This window comes from Cydia strobilella, chromosome 2 (assembly GCF_947568885.1).
Source record: "Cydia strobilella chromosome 2, ilCydStro3.1, whole genome shotgun sequence".
NCBI classification, from domain to species: domain Eukaryota; kingdom Metazoa; phylum Arthropoda; class Insecta; order Lepidoptera; family Tortricidae; genus Cydia; species Cydia strobilella.
This window is the reverse complement of record NC_086042.1, coordinates 3,239,283-3,259,348: the sequence shown is the minus strand read 5'-3', so window position 1 is coordinate 3,259,348 and position 20,066 is coordinate 3,239,283. Positions and strand designations below refer to the sequence as shown.

The 20,066-nt window shown below is 36.6% G+C and overlaps 1 protein-coding gene across 2 annotated transcripts in view; it reads right to left on the bottom strand.

Annotated features, from left to right (window-relative positions):
- Positions 1–18,318, bottom strand: part of LOC134755381 (neuropeptide CCHamide-2) — a 48,661-nt gene extending 30,343 nt beyond the window's left edge. The window contains exon 1 of one of the 2 annotated variants that reach the window (XM_063691935.1): positions 18,141–18,318. The gene's annotated coding sequence lies outside the window, so the exon portion shown is untranslated. Of the gene's footprint in view, positions 1–18,137 lie in introns of both variants that reach the window. The other variant, XM_063691933.1, reaches the window with a different exon arrangement.
- Positions 18,319–20,066: the final 1,748 nt, after the last annotated feature.

Here is a 20,066-nt window from a genome sequence, read left to right as displayed (position 1 = left end):
TGTTTAATCACTAATCTCTCGCAGCTCGCGTGTAGGCGTGCCTCTCCTGAACACTTATGGCCTTAGGCCTTCACATTCAAGATACTTGTGGAATTTTAGGAAGCGTGTACCTACAGGTCGGACGCTCCGGGCTTTCAGCTCTACGCGGGACTCGGCCTTCAGTCATCGAATTCAGACTCTACTATTGTTCTTTGTCTGAGCAGTAACCTCCCAAAGCTCGACCTTCGGCCTTAGCCGTGGTTAGGCACGCCTCTTCGGGACGTTTCGGACCTTCGGCCCTACGCGGATCTCGGCCTTCGGGCTTAGCAATACTTGTCTACACCACGTTTCACGTAATACATTGCGGCTGTGTCCTTAAAACAGCCTAACCGCATGTTTGTTCTTAAATCAGACGTGAATCGTGTCGTGAGATTTTGCTATCATCTTTAGGTAAAGAACTATATTGTGTATTTTTTTTATTCTCGACCTAGTAGTTTCGGAGATAAAGGGGGGGGGTGTCATTGTTTGCCTATTTTCGTAAATTGCTTCTAAACTATTTATCAAAAAATTTAAAAATACATATACCTGAGTTTCTCACAATGAGCCCTTTCATTTGATATATAACTCGACATAGTTTGCAAAACTTTGTTATTTATTTTTCTCATTTACCCCCCAAAAGTGGCCCCAATATTTAAAATTTATTTGTTGACGTTACATGCCCGTCTTTGGGTCACAGACTTACAAATGTGTACCAAATTTCAAATTAACTAGTTCAGTAGTTTCGGAGACAATGAACTATGACAGACGGACAGCCAGACGCACGACTGATCCTATAAGGGTTCCGTTTTTTCCTTTTAAGTTACGGAACCATAAAAATTACTAAAACATAGAGTTCACATTCACAACATAAGCTTCTATTGACCCGCCCTAATAATCGACAATATGATTTATACAACATCACTATTCAAAAAGAGCGTACATCCAACGGAAAGTGTATACAAAATACACCTTTTATTCATAAGCAAGGCAAAGGCAAACACCCGGGCCGGTCGTCCAAGTCCTTTGCATATCTATTTCCATATGAAAATCCGTGTGATGAAATTACAAGGGCACTGACGGCATGGCAAAACCAATAGACATAACAATCTTGTTATTTGAGTTATACTCTGTTAAAGGAGCACAGTCGTGAAAGACTTTATTAAGATATTGTAAATTATAAACTATAATAGATGTCATATATTAAAGAAAAAGTGACGAAGCCCTCCAGTGGTGAAGGCCGGATTCGAACCGGCAGCTTATCGCCGCTAACGCCATGAACCCCTAGGCCACCTCACCACGGCGTTATCCGTCCCAAGTTCTCGACTATATGCCATCTTAGTAAGACTAGGCGTCTTTGACCAACTCTAAGGGCACAAGCAGTGCAGTGTTTAATATAATTTGATTTGTATCCAAAGTTGTTCAAGATATTGTAAAGTTATAAAATATAAACACTTAATTTCAAGAAATAAAAGTATGAAAACGGATTATGTCGCGTATATTGAATTTATAATACATCCCGACGTTTCGAACTCTTTACACCACCACCAACGCTGACCACGAACGCTGTAAAGAGTTCGAAACGTCGGGATGTATTATAAATTCAATATACGCGATATAATCCGTTTTCATAGTTTTATTTCATGAGTAACTATCGCGGTAACCGAAGACAATATTACTTAATTTAAATTTAATCTATTTTTTTGAGGAAATTATTTAAAACCTAATATGAGGCTATAACATTTAAAACTTTCGCGGTTTAAACACATATTAAATCACATTTAGAAACGGGTCTATCGCGAATTTATTTTGTTACCTTTATTTACCGACGTTTCGACACAGGTTTCACTGGTCGTGGTCGCGGCTAACTGACGTCCCAGCAAAATGTCAAAACAGAGATTTGTGTGACTACCCCACGAAAAGTGCATTTAAAGTTCGAGGTAGACATCACATTTTCAAACCACCCACTACACATAAAAGTTAATTATTGTCAATAGTCCGACACACAACACTCACAACATCCGCGCACACATCCGAAGATAGATCCCTTGGCTTTAACTTCTGGATCACTGGTCCCCAAGTTGCCGATAAGTTAAAACCATCTTCCCTATTAAAATTTCTGGGGTGCTTCTTGATTTCAATCGCTTCTCGCACAACTCGAGGATAATAATGGCGTTCAGTGGAGACAACTTTTGGTTTATGAAGCTCAATCCAGTGATTTGCGCCGCATGTAAGTAGATGTTCGGCGATCGCGGACTTGTTTACTTGGCGATTTTTTACTGCCGCTATGTGTTCTTTCACTCTCTCTTGCACACTTCGTTTGGTTTGACCAATGTACACACTTCCGCAACTACACTCTATTTTGTAAACGCCCGGATTTTGGTACGGAATGACATATTTTGGACTGCGTAAAAGATCTGCTACTTTGAATAACGGCTTGTATACAGCCTTGATGGAGAATTTCTTAAGTACTGCTCCTACTTTGTCCGTTATCCCTTTCACATATGGTAAGAACGCTGGTTGTCTGTTGACCTCTGGATGTCTTTCCGTTCTCTTCGGCTTGCGTTTCATCCCCCCTCGGTATCCATTCTTTTCCAGTACAGCTTTGACATGCGCTAATTCACCGTCCAGGTGCTCAGGGTCACATAAGTCATGTGCCCTGTTCACCAAGGACGTGATCACGGATTGTAGGTGCCTTGGGTGATGATGAGAGGATGCCTCTTTATGACAAGTCCGCGATCGCCGAACATCTACTTACATGCGGCGCAAATCACTGGATTGAGCTTCATAAACCAAAAGTTGTCTCCACTGAACGCCATTATTATCCTCGAGTTGTGCGAGAAGCGATTGAAATCAAGAAGCACCCCAGAAATTTTAATAGGGAAGATGGTTTTAACTTATCGGCAACTTGGGGACCAGTGATCCAGAAGTTAAAGCCAAGGGATCTATCTTCGGATGTGTGCGCGGATGTTGTGAGTGTTGTGTGTCGGACTATTGACAATAATTAACTTTTATGTGTAGTGGGTGGTTTGAAAATGTGATGTCTACCTCGAACTTTAAATGCACTTTTCGTGGGGTAGTCACACAAATCTCTGTTTTGACATTTTGCTGGGACGTCAGTTAGCCGCGATCACGACCAGTGAAACCTGTGTCGAAACGTCGGTAAATAAAGGTAACAAAATAAATTCGCGATAGACCCGTTTCTAAATGTGATTTAATAATATGAGGCTATTTTTATTAATAAGTATATTGTTCGCTACTCCTATTGAACCTGCCGTTTTGAGTTGTTTTCTCATGGCTGGTAAAATTGAGGAACACAGTTTGCTCAGTGTGCCACAGGATTAAAGGAAAGACAATTTCGCAAAGTAGCCCATGTATGCGTTGTATTGTAATCATACATTATCATATATGTATGCATAATATTTCCATTGGTACGGTACGGGTTTCTTTTAAATATATGTATAAGTGCGTTATAATATATGTTGTGTGTGTGTAATGAGTTCAGTTCAACGTGCTATTTTACCCCGACGCAAAAAGAGGTGTGTTATATGCGTGTGTCTGTTCTTGGCATCATAGTGTACGGGTGTACTAATTTGGATGTGGTTTATTTTATTTGAAAGCAGGTTTTTTAGCGGTGGTTCTTAGACATATTTTATCCAAATCGGTTCCTGCGTTTGTGTTGGGAGTTTTTTTTTAAGATACTAGATTAGAGTTCATCGAGTATATTTTACTTTATTACTACTTGGAAGAGTGATCGACCCTTTTTTAAATCTACACGAGCAATGGAAAGTAAAGATTCATTGAATATATATTTGTAAAAAAAACTACGATAATGCTTCTAAAGTGCTTCAAATTTGACGGTTAAGATGACATTTTGATGTCATTTGATGTTGATGGCATTACTGTTACGACATTACTTCTACGGTCCTGACGCGGTATTAGGTTATAGTGCTATAAAACCATTTTTGAAGATTTTTTAATTTAGTTTTTAATAATTAATTTTCAAAAAATATTCGAGCGGCAATGCACCTATGTTGTACATTATAGTCACTTGTGACGGTTGTGACGTCGCGTCCATAAATAAGAGCTTTTGAGTTAAAACAAAGTAAGTAGTGATACATTGCTTGCTGAATTATTTTATATGGAAAAATAAAATTCGTGCATTTTTTATAAAACCTTTGAGTGTGCTCATTGAAGCCTAAACTAACTACCCTTTGATTATGGTCGTATAAAAAATACACGCTGTATGATCAAGAAATCTTTTGGTAAAACGAATTAAATTCGAACGATTCGATCAACATTTCATTTAAGTACCTACTTACACTTTGTTCAACGAACAGTGATTAAATAATTACAATTATAATAATAACCGTCAATGAAGATAAAATGTCCTAAGATATTTTTTGTATTTTTCTTTATTTTTTCTAAAATGAACTAACCGTCGTTATTTTAGAGAAAAACATAAAATTACCGATTATATGTTTTCCTCTCTTTGGAGAATTCTTTCTTTGGAGAATAGGTAACGATATAATTAATGTCATTACCGGGTCTAACGCGTTAAAATTTCATTATTTTACCTTTTTTCCGACGGTAAAATAATGAAATTCAATCGCGTTAGATCTAGTAATGACATTAATTACGTGTACAAAACGCGAGAGTTTAAAGTGGTATATAGCTAACAATAGATCAGACAATTTTTCGTACGGAAAAAGTCTTGTAACTGCTTTGTTATAAAGAAGGAAAAACATGAAAGCCAAACCTTAATAGTTTCCGTTCCGTTCTGTTATTATTACTTCATAGCTCTACATTACCTAATAGTTGCGATTCAAGTCAAGATAAAAATCTTATTTTAAGTATCTAAATACGTAATAATATTTCAGTGTTGTTTTATTTTTAACAAAATCCTGATACTCCCGAATAATACAGAGTTGCCATCAAATATATCGGAGCGGCCAAGGTGCTCACAAATATCTGAACACGCCTCTATTGTCATGGCGTTAATGCGTGTTCATTTAATTTTGAGCACCTCGGTCGCTCCGATATATCTGATGGCAACTGTACCTGTGTAATAGAATGTGATTGAAATGAATGAGTGAACTGTTTTTCGCGCCAATCCCATTAGCAAACAATTCAAACTTCATTCGCAAATGATCCCAATATACCGGACATTGTTTCGGTCAGGGGGCTACCACGAATTGTTACATTTCCTCTATTTGCCTCTTTGTCACTCTTGCAAATTCCGTAAAGACAGAAATAGAACTTCTATTTTGCGTTCGCGGTGTCAATTTATATAGTGTACATAATATGACGTGCGAAGTATATTGCCATAACTCCATAAGGCACTTTCAGGCGTCCTCGGGGGAGTGGAAAGCCATTCACTTCTACGCTTATAGTAAGAATGGAAAGAAAATTTAAGAAAACTTTGTTGAATAAAATTCTTTTCAATCAATTTTAAACAGTTTAAAATAAATATTTGGCATATCCTCTACCCGTATAATAAGACATCAAACCTTGTCAAGATAAATGCAATTGTATAGAGACAGCACAACCGAGATTTGAACCCATGATTTTGGACCAGCACACACATATGATAGGTTAAAAAGAAAACTTAGAATAGGAACCACTGCTCTAGCTAATTTAAAAATTTGTTTTTATTAAAATGTCAGTGTAAAAACTTATAAAATTTGTGTAAAATTTTACATTGATTTTGTCTCGCCAATTATATACAAACATAATTTTGACAAAGTGACAACCCTCGCGTACAAGTTAATAATCAAGATCAAGTGCGGGTAGTTCGCAAAACCCGCGCGGCAAGAAGATGTTGATGCAATTCCTCGCCAGTCTGCCTGTGATCACGAACGTAACGTCACGTTCGAAACGTCAGGCCATAAATAAACGTAAGTTTGTACGCGATTAAGTCCCGTGTTAGTTTTAAAATTATGAGTGAAAATCGTGTTAGTTTAAATCAGTATAATTCGTCGCTGCGCGTACAAAAGTCGCCATGTGTTTTTAACCTACTTTACAGGAGACACAAAAAACTGTTTATTTCGATAATTATTGGACATAAATGAATCAATATTTTTGTGACAAAAGTATTTGCACTTTAACATACATTAAGGAATTACATGCAAAAATATTTCAGTTTTAATAATATGAAAAAAAAAACTTTTTCATAAATATGTCACATAGCGAGTTTTGTTTGGGTCATAAATAACCTCTAAGTGTCTTACCATTACATGGTTAGATTTAATTGTTAAGGACCCTATACATTTTTTGTTCTTTATCGTCACATGGCTATTTAATAATATGATGTGAGCGTTCAATAAAACAGAAAAAAATGCTATGTAAGTCAATATAATTGAATTTTAATCGTGAATTAATAATCTACGTACTTTTTTATTATAACTATTACTTTATGATCAATTTGTTTCAGTCAATATCTTTACCTACTTTTTTTTTTACTTTACTAAATATGTTTACCTAGGTAATTCATTTAAATTGGTTTGATAATTATTTGCCAGCCCAATAAGTAATCAAATAATATACATATATACGAAGCAATTAGAAAAACGATAAAAAACAATTTTTTCTAGTTTTGTAATCAAAATGTTGCCTTTAAAATCTTGAAATGTAAAAAGTCTCATCTCTTTAAGGACTCTCTTCTTCCTGCCCTTATCCCACGTTATGTGGTGTCGGCTCTTTCACACAATCCATCCATCGTTTTTTGGGTCTACCATCCGCTCTCCGTCCATCAGCATTCATCCCTAACATTGTTTTGCCTATGTGATATTCATCTTTCCTCATTACATGCCCATACCACGGCGCGAACCTATATACTACTCCTCATCTTCTCCGTTACCGGTGCTACTTTCAAACTTCCCCTTATATACTTATTCAACAGTCAAATATCAGATGACAGTCTTATAATGGACTGTCATTGGTTTTCTCCTGCATTGCATTATTAAGTAAGTAATCACAGTGAAGTTAGGTTGTTTTCATGATTCAAGTTGTCAAAAAATGGGTGATAATTAGAGGCTCTGGTACTCGCCGATGCACACAGGGAGAGGGTCAGGTGCAGGGCCCTAAATGAATTCCCTGCACCCGAAGAACAGCCGAGGACGCGTCAACAAGGGCACGAACGGATGCAGCAAAGCTAGAAGGACGACCTGGAGGACTTTCGCTATGGATCTCATACCATAGAGGCACACTGCAGTCACGAAAGCAATCGTTGGGCCGTAGAGAGTCGCACCATGACGGCGGCTCTTGGATTAGGGAACGTTTCGCTGCGCAACGTATTAATGACTATGTTGGGCAGCGAAAGGAAATGGAACGCAGTTGCCTTCTTCTGCTACACCGTCATTTCAAGGAAGGAGGCCGCGGAAACAGAGCGTGAGAGTAGGGGCTGAAGACGCGCACCTGAACCGGCGCAGACGGCGGTGAAGAAGATGGGCACAATTTGCTGTCCGCCTAAACCCCTAGCAGGGCCAGCGGGCTGTGGGGGTCCGCACTACACGGCGCTACACGATTGGCAGTGGGTCAAGCGTCAATGACTCTCCTTTCCAGCGATGTGGGTACTCCGGAGTAAGATAAACCATTGCCGCTGGAAGGAGTAGAATCTCAGGCATCCCGCACCTCCTTGAAAACGGCCAGAAGGGTGAGCGCCGGAGTGGCTTTTAGTGGGTATATCTCCTTTTCTCCTCTTACTAGGAGAAGATGGTTGCAGGAGGGAGTCCCACATATCCAAATGCCTCCCCAAGCCGGAGGGCCTTTGTCAACAAAAAAAAAAGATTATTAAGGAATTTCAGAGTTGAGTTTTAAATAATTTCCGAAATAAACCTGCAATCAATTAAAAGTCGGGCTTTTGAAAATATAGGCAAAAAATATTAACTCTTCTTAGTCGCGTTATCTAGGCATTTTGCCACGGTTCATGGGACCCTGGGGTCTGCTTGACAACAGAACTAATCCCTAGTTTTTACGAAAGCGACTGCCATCTGACCTTCCAACCCAGAGGGGAAACTAGGCCTTATTGGGATTAGTCCGGTTTCCTCACTATGTTTTCCTTCACCGAAAAGCGACTGGTACATATCAAATGATATTTCGTACATAAGTTCCGAAAAACTCATTGGTACGAGCGTGGGTTTGAACCCGCGACCTCCGGATTGAAAGTCGCACGCTCTTACAGCTAGGCCACTAGCGCTTCACATGAAATAATCATGTTTAGTAGGGACCTGTATACAACTTGAGGGTAGATAATAGTTTAATATACGGTAAACTCGATTGTTATAAGAAAATCCCGCTATGTATAGTAAAATGCACAGTCTAGAAACATAACATCGACTGCAACTAGTATAAAAATATCGCTATGTGCGAGAAACTACATATCGGGAGCAAGCGCATCTAATCATTTTTAAATAAACTTGTAGAAAATATCGCTATGTGTCAAGCATTACATAGCGAGCACACGTCTGAAATTGCTGTTCAAATAAGCTAATGTAGTTATGTGATTTATTCCAGTTAGCGATTATAGGAAGAGCATTCATTGTATAGGCGTCACATACCTACATTTGATAAATCCTTAAATATTGAAATAAGCGCCACGCTGTTTTTGGAGCATATGCGTATAGAAATAAGGTTCAAAATGGCATTAAAACCGAAAAATCGTTAAAAATCACATAGCGACTTTTGTACGCGCAGCGACGATATATACAAACAATCTGAAATTGCTACTGGGACCTAAAAGGTTATTGACTCAGATCTACAAAGTGTGACGGCGGATCTGCTTCAGTAATTGCGTCGAGTAACTTATACTAGAGCGGTACTGTCATAGTAAATTTTGTAACCCCAGTAAATTCACTGCCATCTGTCGACACACTTTAAAACTAAAAATGAAGATTTATAAAAATACGATAGAACCAATATACCTAACCATTTTGCCTAAATACTGCGTAATAAAACCAATGATGTTGTTATATTCGTCATATAAGTTAAATAAATAATTATTATAAACCCAAATTTAAAACTATCAACTAACCTAAGACCCGTTCCGTGGCATGCCTGGTCCAAAAGTCCCCATCACACTCGCAGCGTTGCCGCGCTGTATGGCAATGGAGACTTGTTGGACAAGCCAAGACCCAGATCGGGGATCGCTCCCCCTCTCTCTCAGCCGCCGACCCAGTTCTCTGAACAATTCGGACGCCTCGCTGCACCATGGTCCGGCTGTTTCGACAGCAACGGGCACAAAATCGTACGCCCCCTGTAACCCGGAGTATTTGGCATGCTTATTTTTGGCGGCAATTTCTGCCGCTGAACCTGCCGCTTTTACCGTGTGTCTTAGATGGGACGCAGCAAATGTGCTAACACATGTACGATAGAATGTATTTAAATATAGATAAATGATTTTTTTATTTGCATTAATTATTTTTATGATTTTGACCCATGTTCTTTCACTGATATGCGTTAAAATTGTTAAATAACAAACGAAACCGTCAACGCCATCTATACGACTGTAGGCCAAAACTAGTAGCGCGCTCTGAACGAGAATCAAATTTTCTTGATTTTCGAGGCACGTTTTTTCCTTAGACTGTATCCATCTATTACGGAGTTATATCTATCTTTGGTAATTGGCAGGAAGTTGCGCAGGATCGGGACAGGTGGCATGCTCTCGTTTCGGAGGCCAAGATTCTCTTTGGATCACTGAGCCAAAATAGTTAGTTAGTGAGGTTCGAAATTGCATGGATCTGCCTTACCTCCCTATTTATAAAAACCATAAACTGATTCATAGAACGTTGAAAAACTTTAAAGCTTTCATACCACTTATCGAAGGTTGACTGGTAGAGAATGCCTCATAGCATTAAGTCCGCCTTTTGTACGATTGTATTTTCTTTTGTGCAATAAAGATTAAATAAATAAATAAATAAATATATAACAGACTGTAAATAACATAGTACAAAGAAACAAAAGCAAAACTGTTTTCCCTTAAATATAGTGTATTTTCTTTAGCGTCTTGCATTATATTTATATTAGGTACACTTTGCTGTCTGAATGAAAAAATGCATAGTGGCATGTAATGATGCAATTCCCACGATTTCTACTTATCTGCTTTTACATGTTCAATGCTACAAAATACCAAACGAAGTAAAAGAAAACCTAAGCGGTGCGGTGTGTACGTTTAGATTTTGTTGTTTATAGTTACACAAAGGGCGCCACTACACTAACCCATCATTACACTAACCCGGGGTTAACCGGTTAAACCTGGAGTTACCATGGTTACCAGTACAATTTGACACTGACGGTTAAGGGTCTCCGGCAAGTTCGGTTCTCCATACAAACGTAGTTCCGCTCTCATTTTAAAACGACACGCTAGACTGTTCTGAAACTTTGTAGGTACTTAGAGTAGGATAAGGTTTATCTATGTCTGTAATCAGTTTATGTAGCTTCAGATACCATAGTTAAAAAAATACAGCGAATTTAAGTTTTTCATACAAAACCTGTTTTTGCTCTATTAAGCTACAGCTACTATAAAGCTACATAAACTAATTATAGACATAGATATACCTTATCCTATTGTAAGTACAAAGTTTCAGAGCAATCTAGCTAGTCGATTTAAGGCCGTTCCATAGGTTTGCCGCTGTCACTGTCACATTTCAAAAGAAATGAAATTACTATTTAAGGTAAGATTGTTTTTTTTTTTTCTTTTTTGTTTATTATCACATAATAAATAACCGAGTAAAGTTGGAATAAAAGTCAGAGTTAGAGGTTACTTTGGGAATTAATTGTATCGAGCGAAGTGTCATAATTCGTGTATCGGAAGCTATGATATTAAGGATAATATAGTCAAGAACTACATATATTTTTTTCACGTCTACGAATATCAACGCCTCTTAGAAAAACATGATCATGTAAGGAGATTTTTCGCCTTCTGGCTCAGGGAACCGCCTTAAAATGAGAGCGGAACTACGTTTTTATGGAGAACCGAGCTTGCCGGGGACTCTTAAACCGTAAAATTAGTTTAATTTAATGTAAGTAGTTTTCATTATTATTTTTATAGGTTCGTTGACTCAGTCTTAACACAATTCTAAATAAGTACATGTTTTACTTTAATTTCTTAGGTAAGGTTGGAGCCAAAAGCATAATAGTCTTAAGAAAGTTTACAAAAAAGTATAATTGGATAGAACCTTTTCTGACACCTGTTACTTGTGTAAAGGGCCGTCCTTTAGATCTATTTTGGGGCTTACTTGCCCCTTCAGTTTAGCACCTTGTAGCTATTATAAGGTTTGGGCTACGAAATTAATTCATACGATAAATTACAATGGAAAGGTGCTAAGTGGAAAAGTTTCGTGGGAGTTATGATATTAAAATTGTTGCCAGCCGACTTGGAGGTATTTTCTCCATTCGATTGTTTCAATTCAATATCATTTTCCACGTGCTTTCTATTTTTGTCGAGAGTTGGTGCAGTAGTAGGTTCAGAAAACGGAGTTTTTTAAAAATAGTAGCGCTTTTTAAGGTTCCGTACATAAAGGAAAAAAAGGGCCCTATTACTAAGATTCCACTGTCCGTCTGTCTGTCACCAGGCTGTGTCTCATAAACCGCGATAGTTACAGTTAAAATTTTCACAGATGATGTATTTCTGTTGCCGCTAAAACAACAAATATACTAAAACTAGACTTATATTGACCGGGATATAGACCGTGATTACCTTTTGTATTATTTGTGAGCTCCCGATATTTCGACGCAGTTACATACATCATGTTCACGGGTGACTGAAGATAGCGGGTGGGTGTCAAAGTTGTGTAGACAAAGACAAAGTTTGGATCACAATACGGCCACCATAAAGTTAATTAGCTATCTTGAGGCCTTTCTCGAGGGACTGTATCGATTCGAATCCTGAGTTTTTGACTTTCGCTCGATATAAACTAATTATGCTGTGTAACTAATTATGCACAAAAGGTATATATGAAAACAGCTAAAAATCGGCAATATCGTGCTTGAGACAACGTATCGATTACTTTTTATTCAAATGTACAAAATATTAAAATAAAAAAACATGATATCCGCGCTCCCCCGGGCCTTTTTTTTAAATTATAAACCGATCGGTGATTGGCCCTAGTCACACCTGATGGAAAATGAAGACAGGGCCTAAGACGGAGCTCACCGGTTCAGTCCAGCCTATTCACTCTTGTTTTAAAGAGACCGAGCCTCCATCTCGCTCATGGCTACGCTCATTGAGTGTAAGAGAAGAACACGAACTATCTGGAGATCTGGACATTAAGACAATGCTTGGTTCGATGGTATAAATGCTCATATCAGTATCAATCAGCTCCCTGCTGTTCTCGGTGCAAAAATGCCCATGATGCTTGCATCATTTTCACGCTGTATAACTATAGAGAGCCTTTGCACCAGGACCGACTCGGAGCGGGGGTTCTCCCCCTTTGTTCAATTGTTTTTTTTTTTTTTTTCAACATGATTTTTTCATTGTATTAAATCCCGCTTGTTCAACTTTAGTATGTTTGTGCCCAGCTTTGGTACGTATAATTATAAGCTGATACTCGTGAACGGGTGCTATTTGTGGAGACTGGTCTATTTAAGCTAACACGAGCTATTATATTTAGTAACTTTATTTTTGAGTATAATTACATTGAGACATCTTCAAGGCAAGAGTTAATAGGTATCGCATAGGTAAGCGTGCTCCACCGTAGACCACATCATCACTTACCATCAGGTGGGATCGTGGTCAAACGCCTGCCTATTCATAATAAAAAAAAAAAAAAAAAAAAAAAAAAAAAAAAAAAAAAAAAAAAAAAAAAACTCATTCTGTTCTCGTATGTTTTCTTTTTTTAGGGTACCCAAAGACACAGATGATGTATTTCTGTTGCCGCTATAACAACAAATACTAAAAAGTACGGAACCCTCGGTGTGCGAGTCCGACTCGCTTTTGGCCGGTTTTCTTTTAATTAATGTTTTAATTTTACAGGATTTTGACTTTTGGAGACCCTATACATCTCTAAAGGATAATTTGGCTAACTATAGGTATAAACTTTTAGTTCTGACAGAGACATTTACACCTCTAATCTTTTTATTATTAGTTCACGCAAAACAGACGAAATAATATGACGTCGAGTTGCGGAAACCAAGCCCGCGAAAACCTATTATTACCTATTAGTTTTATTTTATTTTATTCGTCATTAAGAGACTTTAGACATCTCTAAGAAATTGTAATATTTGCAGTTAGATGTATTTCATGATTGTTGATGTGTTTTATTTTTAATATTGTCTTTGGTTACCGCGATCGTTACTCATGAAATAAAACTATGAAAACGGATTATATCGCGTATATTGAATTTATAATACATCCCGACGTTTCAAACTCACCCGTCACCCGTTGACCACGAACGCTGTAAAGAGTTCGAAACGTCGGGATGTATTATAAATTCAATATACGCGATATAATCCGTTTTCATAGTTTTATTTCATGTTTTATTTTTGCTTGTATGTAAATTCCGTGTTGACGTGTAAAAGTGCACTTGTTGCTGCTGTTTCTTTTAAACATACCATGTAGGATACCAAATGAAAGGGCTTTGTGAGTAGATCAGAAATATATAACATACTGTAATATTTTCACTACTTGGTCTAAAAAATTATTAGCAAACGTTCAAAAATTTCACAATCCACAGTTGACTTTGAACTGCTCTAAATTGAAAATGACTGAATGGATTATTCCAAAATACATACCCAGTGACTGTGAATATCCTCTATATAATTTTAAAAAATATTTTACCAGATATATTTTAAAAAAAAGGAAATTATATCAAGTTGCAAAAAAGTATAACTTACTGTTACATTAAACTGCAACTATTATTAAAACAAACAAAAAACCTGACTGTTTACATTTATATTTTTGAATAATTTTCACTAGCTTTTATTTCCTTAGCTTTCATCAGATCCAAGGAGATCTGTTGGACCAGATACGATCCGGAGCGAGGATCGCAACCCCTTTTTCTTAGTCGCCGACCCAATTTCCACACAGTCTTTAGCCTCCGCACCCCAAGATCCTGTAGTCTCCACCGTCACTGGTATGAAATCATACATTGTTTCCAAGGCTTATAGCTTATTTCACACATACCTACATAACACTTTTCGCTGTCCCAGACTACGGAAATTCATCCAAACCAAATATTACCTAAAACAAGATTTCATAGGTTAAGCTAGAAGAGATCCCTTAATGGGATTAGTCCAAAAGTTAGGTTTCAGTTTTATCTCCTAATTGATCAAAGTAGGTCGCCACGCTCGGTTTGTGTTTCCAATTTGCTATCAGTTTAATCATTATTGAACTGAAACTGTATACATGTACATACTTAATATTGCAAGCAAGAAGTTTGAAATACGTTCCGACTACGGTTCTTTCGTAAACATCCCTCCTTAATAACAAAACTGCCGTGAGACAGACATATATTTAAGCTGGTCACTCACGTATACGTATGTATCTATAATATTTCACGAATTCAGCTTTATTTTAGTGTACCTGAACGAAGATATTCGAGATAATTTTAGCGGAAGCTGCTCGACCCCAATTACAAAGAAATACCGCAAATCGATGTAGAGGTTAGCCGTTTGGCACACGCATACAAGAGGTCAAAACAAAATTTTTGACCCTCAGTTCCTAAAAAAATTTCCCGGGGGGGTGATAAAACATTATTTTTTTGTATGGAAAACAATTTTTTTTTCCAAAACCTTTCGTGTGTGGTATCATACGAAAGGGCTTTTTGAGGCGATTCTAAACATATATACGTGATACCACACACGATAGGTTTAAAAAAAAAATATTTTACCGCTCCCCGACCCTGAACCTGTACATCGATTTGCGGTTTTTTAATTGGAACGGGTTACACATGTTAGGTCATAGTTGGGAGCTCTTGGGCTATAGCGGGGTGGTTTTACAGTAGTAATTATTTTGCCTCTACTCGCATCGACACTGCGAAGTTTAGCCGTTAAATAGCTGGTTGGACAGTGATACTGTGAGTTGAACTTTGCTTTAGTGTGCTCTGGGAAAGTTCCATTTTGAAGCAGTAAAAAGTTTTGGAATGTTTATAGTGTACTAAATGTTGCTTAGTCATTTTAATACAACAGGTTATTCTAGTGGAAGCCTAACCAAGTGATAATATTTCTTTGTATATTGTTTTATTTTGTGTATATACCTCGTTTCTTTGAATTTGTGTAAATAAAAATAAAAAATTGTCATACTAGTCCCAGATTGTATACTGTACCTTGTTTGTATGTATTACTTTCTGTCCTAAATTTCGCAGTGCATTAGTACCTACTGTAATGCTGTGTAATTTTTTTAACCAATAAATAAATAAATAATACTCTAAGAACAAATTAAATTATTTTCTATGAAAATATTTTAATTTGTGGTTTTTCAAGTAGACACACTACTATTTAAACTATAAACTGAAATAAATGTCATATACGAAGGAAAAAATTACCAAAGCCTCCAGTGTCCAGAGCTGGAATCGAACCAGCGTACCCCGTTTACCGGACAGGTGCCTGAACCGCTCGGCTATCCGGCCACGGTGGTATGGGTCGAAATTTCCAAGTATATGACAATTCCCGAAGGCTTGTGGCGCCCCCTGGCCATCTTTAAGGTAGAACAGTATGGTTCGACCTTCTAACTGAATCAACTCAGGTGATTACGGGCTAGCGAAGAGAGATGGCGCTGCCATTAATACTCTAAGAACAAATTAAATTATTTTCTATGAAAATATTTTAATTTGTGGTTTTTCAAGTAGACACACTACTATTTAAACTATAATCTGAAATAAATAATAAATAATAAATAATAACCGTTACCTATAAATAGAAAAGCCAAATGTTAAATAATGGATTGAAATAGTCACCTAATTTTTCGTTACATATATCTCTAATTTAATTTATAATATAGGAGGCAAACAAGCAGACGAATCAACTGATAGTAATCAATTCCCGTCGCCCACGGACACCCGCAATACCAGAGTTGTAAGTGCGTTGCTGGCTGGTACGGAACCCTAATAAGTAAAGATATTATGATACCAATTTAAGACGGTCATAACAATGTTTTACGTGGTAGGTAAATGTAATCTTTTACTAGTAAACGTTATTTACGAGACGTAATTATGGCGATTTTTACCGTTTACGAGATAGCGAATAAGAATCTCATAATGATTTAGATGCGGGGACTATTGTGGTCAATAGTTATTTGTTATACAAGGGTGCAAAGTTGTATTTTACCCGCGAGTGTGGAATTGAAACACAAGCAAGCGAAAGGATTTTATAGTTGAACCACGAGCGAAGCGAGTGGTTCTAAAATAGAATCCTGAGCGTAGCGAGTGTTTTAACACACGAGAAGTAAAATACATTTGCACCCGTGTGTAACAGAAAACTTTTCCCCTCACTATAGCGAGGAAAGTGCAACATCCACAGGCGTTAGATCATCTTCATCAACTGGAATCACTCATTTTTGTACGATATTATAACAAAAAACTCTGGAAATTCTGTACTTTTACGTGAGAAGTTTTTAAGTAACATTTTTGTTGACATTGTTGACATTTCCGACGTATGAAATGTCAATGATGCATTTTTAAATTGCATCGACTTAACTTGTGCGTTCAGAATTATATTTAACATAATTATTAAAAACAAACGTTTATTATGGAATTTTAAGGTTTATGACTTAAAATCATTAAATAAAGCTAAATCTGGTATTTTTTATTAGATTCTCAAACCATTTATTTAATGATAATTAATATCGAACGAACCATTATTATGAGCGTTTTACGTTTTGTTATCTGTCAAGCTACTTAAACACGCTCCATCCAAGGTCAATTTACTTTCCCCACTAGTGGATAAAATGCGTTTTTCCCCGCTTGTTTTAAAGGATAAAAGACGGCTTTCCGAGCTAGTGAAGAAAAAAAAAATTTCTTGGCTCTCAAGAACACTGAAAAAGGAGATTGTTTGTTGATTATTTCTAATTTAGGTAAACTTTGCACGTAGGCATATCGTTATTCTTAAGGACTTAATATAAAAATCGGTTTAAAACCGAAGCGGCGCAATAAATGCCTATATATTGCCTGTTTTTACAGAACTGTTACAAAAAGTTGCGGAATTCACATTTTTGCATTAAGTTAATCTTGTTAAATGTGTACAAGTAGCCCATGAAGGTTAATAATGGCATTTTAAAAATCCTTGAAATACACTTAAAAAAAGAGTTTTGAATGATTCACGGTTAGTTTCACTAGACTTATATTCACCCGTGAACAAGATGCATGTAACTGCGTCGAAATATCGGGAGCTAATAAACAACACGAAAGGTAATCCCGGTCAATATAAGTCTACTAAAAAACTTATTACCAGTTGCTAGAATTATCTTTTTTTTAATAATAATTCATTGACAAAAGTTAAATGTAATACCAATGCGTTAACTGATACCTACTGATAAGCCCATTTAAAACAGGTATTCGTAAAACTCTTAAATTTAATTGATTTGAAAAGTTTCCAAACAAAAGGGCAATTTTACATTTTAATTGTAGCAAATAACTAATAATACAGACAGCGCCTTCTTTTCAATAATATTATCTAAGAGAAACATCAAAAAAAATTGTATTAAACGTATTATTGAGCCAGCCTGCAAATAGTAATCAAACCACGAATTTATATCCTAGAACTGTTTTTATCCGTTACCTATGTATATTTTTCCACAATAATTAAACATACGAAACAACAGCAACCCATGCGTCCGCGATACAAACTTTGAAAAATAGTTTCGCGGTCTTTCATCCTTTGCCTACTTAAATCGCACTTTGTGGCGGGTTGCGAGAAACTTGACTATGAAGTTATGAAACTTCATAGTTGTTTAAGCACCTTGTAAAAGTTATTTTAAATAAATATAATGTAAAACTGAACTATTGTTTTTTACTAAAAACATTTTTAAGATTTATTTAAAATTTTATATTGTTTTTAACCGTTTCATTTACGATTTTAGACCAAATTACTTAAGAACTTAAAACTTTTTTAAATCGTCGCTAAAATCACAAAAACAAAAATAACTCACTGAATAACAATCCCCAGTTTAAAATAGAAACACAAGATATACTTACTGAAAGTCCGATTCGTTATATTCACGTCAGTAAGTGCAGTGATCTCAGCACATGTTACTAGGCCTTGCAAATGTCGAATGCGCTTAGGCGGGCGGACGGCGCGCTTTTAAGCGCGCCATAGAGTTGGGGCGGCGCAGAGCAGCCGCGTGGGCGCGTGACGTTGCCTACTTGTATATAGGGTGGGTTTGACTTGTTTTGATGATTCAGTGACATGGCCATCGTGTGATAACTTTTCCTAAGTGCCTGCGATTGACGTATTGACAACAGGTGCGTGTTCAAAATGAATACATACATTAAAGTTGATGTTGATGAGCGATCAAATAAATTATAAATACCTACCTAAACATACATATATAGGGAGGTTAGGATGATTGAGAATTAGCATAAGTATATATAATGTTAAAATGTCTTGTGTTGTGTTGTGTTATAGACTTAATATTTACTTGCTTTTTGTGCATAGGTTTCTCTGTTTAGCTAGTTAGGTTAGAAATTTGCATAATTTGAAAACATTTGTGTTAGGTAAGTAAATAGTTTTTTTTACTTATTTAGTCATTCACATACAGCAATTTAAACAATATTAGAAAATTAGAGATACATAGTTGTTTATGATGTCGATAGAAAACGCCAATCGCAACTTAAGTAAGAGCTCAACGAGGGTGCGGAGTGTTAGGGTCGGCAACGCGCATGTAACTCCTCTGGAGTTGCAGGCGTACATAGGCTACGGAGACTGCTTAACATTAAGCGGGCCGTATGCTTGTTTGCCACCGACGTAGTATAAATAAAAAAGTACCTAATTTACGGTAATAATCAAGTGACTTTTCATCCTTATCAACTCACCTACTTTTGATATTTCAATGTGATTGATTAAATAGAAAATGTGTTTAAAAATAACTGCTATGCTAAATATTCTCTAATTATCTGGTGCTTTATTTCATGCATGGTGTGAAATAATTTATTTTACAGTACATATGGTGCTACTTTCTCGCACTAGTGCGTCAAATAGCACTTTTCGTGCATATGTCGAAAGTTTAAAGGGCCATATGTACTGTAAAACGTTGTACGATACACATGCGAATAGGTTATTCACAACTCGTGTCGATTTAAAACACTCCCTGCGGTCGTGTTTTAATTTATCGCCACTCGTTTCGAATTTCCTCTTTTCCGCACTTGTATCGTAAATAACTATTAAATACAGTGTATTACCCTATTTGTAGACAATAAACAATAATTGTGGAACTCACATTACAACTCTTCCAAACCCCGATAGTAACAAAGAGGTTATATGACCAAATAAATCTAAACTTTGGATATCTGAAGAAAGCTTTTGACAATAAACTTTACTAACAAGGTAAATATTGATTTAATATCACTGATAACTCCGATAGTTCCAATCGTACTACGCATAAACTATCCCTTCACACTTTAAAATAACAGAAAGTTTGAAACTGAGGGATACATTTTGTTCAGGACTGAAATTATCAAATATCTACCTTTCAGAAATCAGAAATCAGAAATATTTATTGTGTAAACTGTATAGGTACAAGAAGTATAACTAGGTAAATTTTTGATGAGTATCAACAGTTTTACGCTTTTCGGGCAAACAATTAGCATTCTAGGAATCTATAAAGTCGATCCACGTGTATTTGAAACAAATTATTTTTACTGTTTAATTATTACACATGTGTTAATATTAGAAAAGAGTAGTGAAGAATTAAAAGTGTTTGGCAATAATTTCATTTTTGGTACAAGCTTTTATGGCTTGTATTTTTCTTTCCACAGGCAACTAATACTCATCAAGACAATTCTAGAAACCCCAAACACAATTGGGTTTCGTTGTTTTGTCACAGAGTTCCTATGGCCACCTCCTGTCTCCATCATCAGATCAGCTCGCTGGTACCATAATATTTCATTGTCACCCGGCTTACG